We start from the raw sequence: 11,562 nt of genomic DNA on the forward strand, positions 1-11,562 counted from the left end.
ATCAGGCAAGGAAAAAAAGAAGGCCTGCATATTTATTTAAAAGGAAGAAATAAAACTATCCTCATTTGCAGATGATTGTCTATTTTGAGAAGCCCAAGGAATCTACAAAACTTCTAAAACAAATCACATTGTTATATACTAACAATGAACATATAGAAACCAAAATTTAAAACATAATACCATTTGCAATCATTTCAAAGAAGATGAAATAGTTACGTTTAAACATGCTTCATTGAGAAAAATGCTAGGGAGTGATTCTGATTGTCCCATTTGAGGTCATGTGTCCATCTCTGAATCAAACCTATGAGTAGAAAATTGAGTTATATGATTGGTTCAGTCTTAGTCACGTGCCTACAGTGTGAACAAGACTGAGAGATACTAGGGTTGACAGCTTTTAATAGAACTATACTATTGGGATAGCAGATGTTTCCTCAAAATAACAGGAATACTCTTCTCAGACACTACCTAATGAACAAAATGATAAATATTGACTAATTCACTACTCCTAAATGTCCAACATCACCCCTATACCTGACTCTCATTTCTCCAAACCTTGGAGCATCAGATATTAGCCCCAGAAATTAGTGGGTAGAAACTGAGCAGATGGGGCTGGCCCTGCAGAGATGTGTACCAGCACTATGAGGCCATGAAATATTCCATTAGGCAGATGAGGTTGGAAAGAAATTAGTCTGGTTGCTGAATGTGACTGAAAATGGCTCAGTTGGTTGAGCGACTGCCTTCTGCTCAGGTCATGATCCTGGAGTCCCGGGATCGAGTCCTACGTCGGGCTCCCTGCTCGGCAGGGAATCTGCTTCTCCCTGGGACCCTCTCCCCTCTCGTGCTCTCTCTCTATCTCATTCTCTCTCAAATAAATAAATAAAATCTTTAAAAAGAAAGATTTGGAAAATAATTGGTTTATATTTTGTTCAGCATTTCTATCAGTTGGCTTATTTTTTATAGGCAACAGGAAAGAATTTTTGGTAATCTAAGGAAAATGGAATTACTGGGAAGTCTATCTAGAAATTTGCCATTCTTGTGGATATCTGGAGGTTCACATGTAGAATTCAAGGATGAATCCTGCTGCAATGGCTAGCCATCAGAAGTATAGCAGGTGTCCAGGATTAGGAAGAGTCTCATGAGAATTTTGCATCTGTAATTCCTGGCTTCTGACTCTTCTTACCAACCTGGAGTCAAGTGCTCAGATACAAAATCCTAAGAGCAAATGTCTAGTTGGTTGAGTTTCAGTCTTATGTTTATTCAGTCTTATATTTATTTCAGTCTTATGTGTGTTAGGGAGGGGAGAAGGGTATCTAGCCTCTTGAGCTTGTCCAGAGAAGGACAGTCAACCTGAATTATCCTCTGTATTAATTTTCTATCGCTGTGTGAAAAGTTCCTACAACTCTGCAGCTTAAAACAACGTCCAGTTCTGTAGGTTTAAAGTCTCTGCAGGCTCACTGGGTTTTCAATTCAGGGTCCCTCAAGGCCAAAATCAAGCTGCTGCCAGGCTGTGCTCTTATCTGGGGTCTCTGGGGAAGAACCTGCTTCCAAGATCATTTAGGCTGTTGGCAGACTTCAGGTTCCTTGAATTTGGATGTATGAGGTCACCATTTTCTTGATGTCTCTAAGCGAGGGGTCACTTTCAGCTCTGAGAGACTACTCTCCAGCCCTTACATGTACTCACCTCCATTTTCAGGCCAGCACAGACACATTCAATTCTCACACTTTCAATCTTTTGACTTTTTGACCAAATGTAGAGGGTAGCAGAAGGTAACTTTTAAAGGAATCCTGTGATTAAAATAGGCCCACCTAGATTATTTTCCTATTTTAAAATCCATAGATTAGTACCTTAATTATATCATCAAAAAACCTATTGCCATCTGAAGTAACATAATCATGATCATTGCACCCAGGGGGCAATCTAGAATTCTGCCCACCACATACTCAAAATGGATACAATGGTGATGAGAAGAAGCTGCCAAAGAACACTGAACTTCTTTTAGGAAGGAAGATTTCCTGAACAGTCAAACCAAACAAGCAATTAAAGACATTAATATCTACCACAGTGTCTAAACTTCATCTTAAAAAGGGCAATATGTTTTTGATTGATGTATAGAAACATAAACATGCAGGGGCGCCTGGGTGGCTAAGATGATTAAGTGTCTGCCCTCAGTCAGGTCCTGATCCCAGGGTCCTGAGATTGAGCCCCACATCAGGTTCCCAGCTCAGCAGAGAGTCTGCTTCTCCCTCTGCCTCTGCCTCTCTCCCCTGCTCATGCTCTCTCTCTCTGTCTGTCTCTCTCAAATGAATAAGTAAAATCTTAAAAAAAAAGAAACATAAACATGCAAGTATGTGTTTTACAACAATAATAAAAAAATACACACTAATAAGCACTATTCTTTTGTTGGTATGCAAAGTGATTTAACCCATGAGAAGCCCAAGGGACTTACTTGGTGGTGATGTAATGGACCGGTGAACAAGGAATCAGGTAACCTGGATTCAATTCTCTGCTCTAATAGTAATGCACTCTATAACCTTGAATAAATCACTGGCTTTCTCTAGGACTGTTTCTTGAACTTTAAGAGAAGTGAAAAATGGTAAAGCCACTTTGGAAGACAGTTTGGCAATTTCTTACAAAACTAAATATACTAGTACCATATGATCTGGCTATGATGCTCCTTGGTATTTACTTAAATGAGTGGAAAACATATCCACATAAAACTTGCACTGGAAAGTTTATAGAAGTTTTATTCATAACTGCCCAAATTGGAAGCAACCAAGATGCCCTCAACAGGTGAATGGATAAACAAGCTATGATATGGCCATCCAGTAGAATATTAATCAGCAATAAAAAGAAATAAGCTAGCAAACCACAAAAAGACATGGAGGAAACCTAAATGGATTCGGCTAAATGAAAGAAGCCAATCTGGAAAGTCTGCACACTATATGATTCCAACTGTATGATATGATATTTCAGGGAAAAACCACAAAAACAACAACAACAACAATGTGGAGACCATAAGGAGATCAGAGACTACCAGGGTTCAGAGGGAAGGATGACCAAGTAAAGCACAGAGGATTTTTAGGGTAATGAAACTATTCTGAATGATACTGAAATGATGGATACGTTTATTAAAATCCATAGACTGTACAACACCAAGAGTGAACCTTAATAGAAACTAGAGACTCTAGTTAGTGAATGTGTCAATATTGGCTCATCAGTTATAAAAAGTGTACCATATTAATGCCAGATGTTAACAACAGACAAAACCGGAGCTACAGGGGAGGGACTATATGGGAATGCTCTGTACCTCCCACTCCTTTTTTTTTTCCTGTAAACCTAAACCTACTAAGAAATTAAGTCTATAAAAAATTTTAAAAAGTCTAAAAAATTAATAAAAATGTGAATTAAAATAATAAGAGAATTGGGCTAAATTACCTCTGAATATTTCCAACTCTAACACCACATTATGCTGAAAAGCTCTTAGGCTTTATAACTTAGGTGTAGGGTGCTCTGTGTTTCATCTATTAAATTAAATTTTAGGGGCACCTGGCTGGCTCCGTCAGTAGAGTATGGGACTCTTGATCCTGGGGTTATGAGTTCAAGACCCACCTTAGGGGGAGAGGTTACTTAAAAATATTTAAATAAATGAATATATACATACATACATAAAATACATATATAACTAGCTAATACTAAAGAGGTTACAGTGAAATTGGTACATACACAATTCTGGCACCAGTGTACATTTTTATATATCTTTGGGAAACACGTCTGTACCATGAACCAAATCTATAAAACCATTGTTACAGACTGTTAGGAATTCACTTCTGGGAACGTATCTAAAGAAATGAGTCAATTAGGGCTGCCTGGGCGGCTCAGCTGGTGAAGCGTCTGCTTTCGGTTCAGGTCACGATCTCAGGGTCCTGGGATGGAGCCCCGCATCAGGCTCCCTGCTCAGCAGGGAGCCTGTTTCTCCCTCTCCTTCTGCTGCTCCCCCTACTTGTGCTCTCTCGCTCTCTGTCAAATAAATAAAAAAAATCTTAAAAAAAAAAGAAATGAGTCAATTATATAAATTATGCATTTGTTGAAAGATGTTCATTGTGTCATTATTTATAATAAAGGATATATGAATATGACATAAAAGTCTCCTAAACGGAAAACTGTCAATTAAATTATAAAACATTAATGAAATGTGCTACAGATTTCTAATCAGGAATATGTATAAGGCATAATATCACAAGTATATAAATGCAATTTATTAAAAATATATATGCTTGTACGTAAATTTTAGAGGTGAGTGCGTGAAATTCAAGTATGTTATCTCCAATTTTCTAAACTTTAACTTAAATTAAAAAGAATCTCTTCTGCTTTCCATTTTCAAAGATTTTTTTTTTCACCATTAGCTGGAACTTATTGTCAGATATCAATTAGTGCATTTAAAATCTTCTTTGAGGGGCGCCTGGGTGGTATAGTCAGTTAAACATCTGACTCTTGGTTTCAGTTCAGGTCATGATCTCAGGGTCTTGAGATCCAGCCCCATGTCAGGCTCTGGGCTCAGAGTGAAGTCTGCTTGGGATTCTCTCTCCCTCCCCCTCTACCCCTCCCTACCTCTCTCTCTTTCAAAATAAATAAATAAATCTTAAATACAATACAATACAATCTTCTTAGAATGAAAACAATGGCATATGGAGAAGTGGAGATACAAATTTATTGGTGCTACATTAAGTCTTCAAGCAATGTTCTTCTGAGACGACTTGGGATGGTATCTTGATGTCGTATCATTTTACTTTTCCAATTTTCTGATTTTTTTGCCACAGTGCATTCTGTTCCAGTTTAGCTCCTATTACTTCACTTGTAGCTTCTGGATCCCTCTCTATACTGTGGTAAGCATCTAAATTTTGGATTCTGCATTTATCCACAGATTTCTTTTAGTTTCTGTCTTGGGCTTGCTCTCCCTAGAATTAAACATTCCAGGTACTTCTAGTAACCTACTTCCAGATGTAGCCCTCAGTTCTGAAGGACTCTAATCACTGATCCTCTTTCAAACCAGGCTATATTCAGCATGGAAAAAGAGGACTGTATTAGCAATGCCAAATTATGGGGCCATTATCAGCATGTGAGCCAAGGTCAAGATTTGGAGATCAGAGTGAAAATTGAGTAGCAGGAACTACCTGACTAATTACTGAAGTTGCTAAAGGAAGGAGCAACATAAGAATCACCCAAGAGTCCACAGTTAGGAATGAGACAGTGGAAAGGAAAGCACATAGCTCAGGATTAAGACTCTAATCATTTGGTGTCCTATAGAGGATTCAGATTCCTGATAAACAGGTCCTACTACATACTACAAAGCTGGAAAGAGAATCCCAAAAGGGGTAAAGACAGGTGAATGAGCCCATTGCTATGAAGCATGGTACCCTAGGAAGTGGATTCTCTGCAAACATTATCAGATAGTAAAAGAATACTCCAGAGGTTAGCATACCAGACCTCCCATAATAATCTCCATGGCTAAACACAATCACCCATGTAACATTTGCATCGCAAATCAAATTCATTCTCCAGAAAACAAAGCCTAACAGATTGAAAATTTATTAGCATCTGCTGTGCTGTGATTATGGCTTTTAAAATGATTCACATCACATGTGTAAAATGCACAAATACATTTCACCGTTGCAAAATACACGGCATTTTCGTCGTATATAATGAAAGATTTTATCTAACACAGGATGCTGCCTTTTTTTTTTTTTTATTGCTCCCTGCCAAGAGAATGCTTGGAATGCTTTTATTGGTTTAATATAATAATAAGATGAGATTGCACCCAATACAAAAGCCAGAAGGACACCCATCTTGAAGAAGGTGGATTAATTGATTTCTCTGAGGATATAAACTACCCTTTTGTGAATTTAACTTTGAGAAAGAGGACTCTTTGAGTAATCACATTTTGAGGTGTCCATTCTCCAAACACAATTTTATTGTTACAAATGAAAAAAATACCACTTCCACCCCTACCCCCTCAAGAAACTGAAAGGATTATGTGTTTTCATTGAGTCTATAGAATTTCTAAGGCCACTCACATCTGTAGATGAGGCTGTGGGAGCTATCAGTAGAAGACTCTGGAAGAATAACCCCAAGCTATAATATATATTTGGGTTTCATAAAGTCTGGGTCCCATCTGTTAGTCAGTTAAGTAAACCCATGCAGGGCACCTGGGTGGCTCAGTCCTTAAGCATGTGCCTTCGGCTCAGGTCATGATCCCAGGGTTCTGGGATAGAGCCCCACATCAGGCTCCCTGCTCCGCGGGAAGCCTGCGTCTCCCTCTCCAACTCCCTGCTTGTGTTCCTGCTCTCGCTATCTCTCTCTGAAATAAATAGAATCTTAAAAAAATAAATAAATAATAAGTAAACCCATGGACGATGCAGGTCCGTGGTTTATGATGCCTAGTGCTTTGTGTCTCTCCAAGGAAATTAAAACTGCAGGAGAAAATGGTTTTTATTGAAATTAAATGATTTTTATGAATTTATTTAAGTAAATATCAAAGAATGAGGAAAGGTATCTAAGTGGTGCTGTAGCACATAGTAATACTTCAATATAGTTGCCAAAAATGAATGGATGAATAAGTAAATGGTGTGCACCATAGAAAGAAAAGTGAATGAGGATTTATCCTGCTGCTGGTATAGGACAAATTCCCTACTTCTGATGTGTAGACTCAAAGCAGGATAACCTCATGATTAAAAACATGAAGGCAGCCTGCAGAAGTTGAAATTACCAGCTCTGCATCTTATTAAACCATGTGACTTTAGAAATGCTATTTAACCTGTGTCTCGCCTTTCTTTTTTGTGAAATAGAAAATATTAGTAACATCAAATATGATAATAATACCTACTCTATAATCTGTGTGATGATGATGAGAGTTTATTTTAGGTGCTCTGAATAGTGTGTGATACACGGTAAACTCCACATGAACGCTAGCTATTATTATGTAGAAATTCTAGAACTACCATTTGAAGCTGGATCTATTTCCAAACCCTCTTCCTGACCACTCTATCACATTAACTTCTTGTGGAAATATGTAATAGGTGACCTCTCAAATCATGTCTTGCAAACTTGAACGTGTATATTTCTATCTTTTTAAAAGTGGGAGTCCCAGAGCAGGAGTGGATTGAAGTTCAATGTTTTATGAACTTCCAAAAGTATCAAAAATTTTTATTAAGATTTTATACAGAATCTAACACATTCTGTATAAAAAAAAGCTGAACCTTCCTACTTTAGGTGGAAGTAAGGGACCAGGAGCTTTATTTCAATGAGTTTTACCTTTGTCCATGGGGATAAGCTTTTGGGACCTTCCATGAACTTCCCATTTGCCTTTCTAGCTGGAAAATGAGAAAGACACCTTCCATTGTTCCACTGAGAAAATTGGTGCTCTCAATGGAAATGTGAAGTCTTATACCAGAGCAAGAATTACAAAAATGAAGAAACAATAAAAAAATTATGGTTTACCATTAACCCTATTGTACCTAAATTTGCTTTAAATGTCATTTTTTTTAATTTAAAGATTTTATTTATTTATTTATTTATTTATTGGGGGGGGAGGGCAGAGGAGGAGGGAGAGGAAGAAAGAATCTGAAGAAGATTCCATGCTGAGCCTGGAGCCCCACACAGGGCTCAATCTAATCATGACCTGAGCCAAAACCAAGGGTTGGATGCTTAACCCACTGGGCCACCCAGGTGCTCTTAAATATCAGTTTTGAATAGTATGTTAAAATATGGTGCATATGAGGAATTTTAAGCATTCTTAGTAATTAACCACTTGTCAGGTTTATAGAAATACTACTTAATTTTTTTTAAGTCAAAAATGATCTCTTGATTTAACACTGAATTATCTTGGATTATTTGCATAGAAAATTGTATTTTAAAATTCCACCCATTTTTTCTAAGAATTTTATTAAATTAGCATCTTGTCTGACTTACATCAACTTCCCTGGCTTCTGGGCCCAAGATTACAGGTCTTCCTGGGTCCTGTAATCTGCTTATTTATGTCACCAAAACCGTCTAGTTATCCTCTAGATTATATGGATTTTTCTTCTTAGAGACACCTTTCCTTTGAATTCTTTAAGCTCCTGGTATCTCCTGTAGCAAACCTGGAGTCACAACTGTGTTTGGTGACTGTGACAGAGAGATTTATAATAAGAAATACATATTTGGTCTTTATCCCTGTTTTTGGCTCCTGAAACGCTTGGAATTTCCCTAAGTGATAAGAGTGATAGAAGTATCTTGATATTCATATAAACCCCTTTCAACCACATTTGAGTATATGTTAATGAGAGACTTTTGGAAAGCACCTAAGGCTGGGGGCTGGTTGCCAGGGGAACCAACCTTGTGATTAGAGAGTTGGAAGGTCAGCTCCACCCTGCTGACCTCTGGGGAGGAAAGAGGGACTAGAGGCTGAATCAATCACCAATGGCCAGTCATGCCTGTGTAATGAAAGCTCCATAAAAACCCCAAAGGACAGGGTTCAGAGAACACATGAGGGGTGGGGGAGGGGCAGCCTGGAGAGGACACCATACCCTTTCCCTATGCCTTGCCTATGCATCTCTTTCATCAGGTTGTTCCTGAGCTGTATTTTTTCATAATAAACCATTAATCTCTGAAGCAAAGTATTTTTCTGAGTTCTAGGAATTCATGTTAGCAAATGAATTAAACCCAAGGAGACGGTTGCAGGAACCTCTGATCTACAGCCCCTGGGTCAGAAGCACACATAACAACCTGGACTTGCAATCCGTATCTGAATGGGACCTGGGGGTAGCGGTGCGGTTGGATTGAGGCCTTAACCTATGGGACTGATGCTATCTCCAGGTGGATAGTGTCAGAATTGAGTTGAACTGTGGGACACCCAGCTGGTGTCTGAGAACTGCTTGGTGGTGTTAGAAAAAAAAAAAAAACACACATCGGGGCAACCACATAAAATGTTTGGTGTACTTACCTCCTTATTGATCTGAGCTGATCACATATACTGGCTTCCTACAGCTCCCTGAAACTGGGTTCAACCCCTCGCTGATCACCTTCCACATTAACTGAATCCAATCCTAGGTTCAGATCCTTTGCCTGCTGATGTCCATGCCCTCACACCCCTAAGTATAACTGGACCAAGGCATAAGGGCAGTGGCCATATCCTGAACATCTGTCCTCCTTGTCTCCAAATGACAATTCTCATTGAATAATCAGCCCTCACTTTCTGAGTAATTATTCACTGGTGAGCTGCCTTAGTAAGTTTATAGGGCTTCCCTCCTGCTCCTGAGCTCCTTAGTTTCTTTCAGTGCCTGGAGTATTCTAGGTGCTAAGCTCAGGGGATGGGGAGGGGGAACGAGGTAGGCTATGTCTTTGTGCCCAGGAATGGAGTCTATTCACCTCTTAGAGCCAGCAAAATAAGTGCAGTGATGGAGAGATATAAAGGACCACCCCAGACAGATGGAGAATCAGATTGTAATGAACAAAACTACTTTTCATTGCACCTCACTGCAGTTCAGTTGGGCAGCGCAGCATTTATGCCTTGCTTCCTGTCTGTGATGACCTCATTTACCAGAAAGGTGTTATGGCTTAAGAGACCTGCAGAGGGTATCTGTCACCACTGCCCAAATGAAGAGGGTGAGAGTCTGATTAAACACACACACACACACACACACACATTTCCCATTTCACTTTAAAAATCCAGAGTGAAAACTGCTCCAAACTACAAAAGTTAAACTGTTATACCTCAGCTGTTCACTCTTTCATTATTATTCATGGGAAACTAAAGGATATCAGAGTAGAATGGAGTGGGTCAGGCAAGGAGAACAACGCTGACAATCCCTTTTCTTTCTTACTCAGCATGGACCTTGGAGAGTAACTTTTAGGTCAGTGAATGGCCATTTGCATGCTTTCATGAACTTGAAACACATAGCCGGGTGCATTTATTCATTTAACAAATATTTATTGGGGACCTATTACATGCCACTCACTGTGCACTAGAGATACAAAAAAGAAAAAAGAAGACATTCTTTCTTCTTGGGACTTGCAATTCATGAAGTCTATAGCACTTTCCTGTATGGCAGATTTTTATGCTAGTCTTTCAAACATGATATAGACATCAACTTTCTAGATTGGAGATTTAGGGAAATATGGAGGCCAGAGATAGGGGAAATTTCCTACCTCACTCCAGTACATATTTTATTTTAATAAATATTAAGTGGAAATACATAAGTCTCTCATAAAATATTATATATCTTTTAGCATAGCTTTTGGCACACTCTATTATAACTACTTATTTCATCATATTCCTTCCCACCAGACTGTGAGTTCCATGATTGTAGAAATTTTTTGTCTCCCACTCACCAAGGAAACCCCTATATCTAGCAGAGTGTCTAGTACAAAGCAGATAATTAATAACTTTTGATTGTACTGTTGAATTAATGAAAGTGGACATGAAGACTTTTTTTTGACCTTACATGTAGAATTGACCCTTGAACTATGTGGGGGTTAGGGGCACTGACTGTCCTGCACAGATGAAAATTCATGTATAACTTTTCACTCCTCAGAAACTTTCCCAATAGCCTACTGTTGACCAGAAGATGTAGTGATAACATAAACAGTCCTTAACACATATTTTGTATGTACTATATATGTATTCTTATAATAAAGTAAGCCAAAGAAAAGAAAATGTTAAGGAAAAAAAATCATAAGAGAAAATATATTTATAGTACTGTAACATAAAAAAAATCTGCATGTGAGTAGAACTGTGTGAAAGTAGACCCACACAAATCAGACCTGTGTTGTTCAAGTGTTAACTAATAGGAAGTTTTAGGAATCAGCAAGTGAACTTGATGACAGGAAAATAATAACCAGCACTTCCTGAATCTTTGCCATATTCTAGACTATAGCACACTGGGAATATTGTATCCCAATAACTCTAGAGGGCAGACTTTTTGGGGACAAAAAAAAAAAGACTAGGCTTCTCTCTGGGGCGGCTACACAAGAGAAAGGCCAAGATGGCAGATGATTTCATCAAGGCTCAGGCCAGGTGGACTGGCAAAGACACAATTTTCAGGAAGACCATTCACAAGGAAATCCCAGCCAAAATCATTTTTGAGGATGACCAGTGTCTTGTTTTCCATGACCTTTCCCCTCATGCACCAACACATTTTCTGGGGATACCCAAGAAACATAAATCCCAGATTCCTATAGCAGAAGGTGATGATGAAAGTCTTCTTGGACATTTAATGATGATTGGCAAGAAATGTGCTGCTGATCTGGGCCTGAAGAAGGGTTATCAAATGGTTGTGAATGAAGGTTGAGATGGGGCACAGTCTGTCTGCCATGTTCATCTCCATGTTCTTGGAGGTTGGCAGATGACTTGGCCTCCTGGGTAGGCATGTTTTAAGGGATAATTTTCCCTTCTCTAGGCAATTATCAATATTTGCAAATTCTAATATGTTACACAATACACTTATTTTTGCCTGTGTTTGGGGAGATTAAGGAAATAATTTTAAAAACCCATACATAATAAAAGATAATGTTGCATGGTTTACAGT

General features: G+C 38.6%; 1 pseudogene; it reads left to right on the forward strand.

The window, feature by feature from the left end:
- The first annotated feature begins 11,019 nt into the window (after positions 1 to 11,019).
- LOC112836324 (adenosine 5'-monophosphoramidase HINT1 pseudogene) lies at positions 11,020 to 11,325 on the forward strand (annotated as a pseudogene).
- The last annotated feature ends 237 nt before the right edge of the window (positions 11,326 to 11,562 follow it).

This window comes from Callorhinus ursinus, unplaced genomic scaffold (assembly GCF_003265705.2).
Source record: "Callorhinus ursinus isolate GAN/ISIS: 27379988/994484 unplaced genomic scaffold, GSC_fseal_2.0 scaffold24, whole genome shotgun sequence".
NCBI lineage: Eukaryota > Metazoa > Chordata > Mammalia > Carnivora > Otariidae > Callorhinus > Callorhinus ursinus.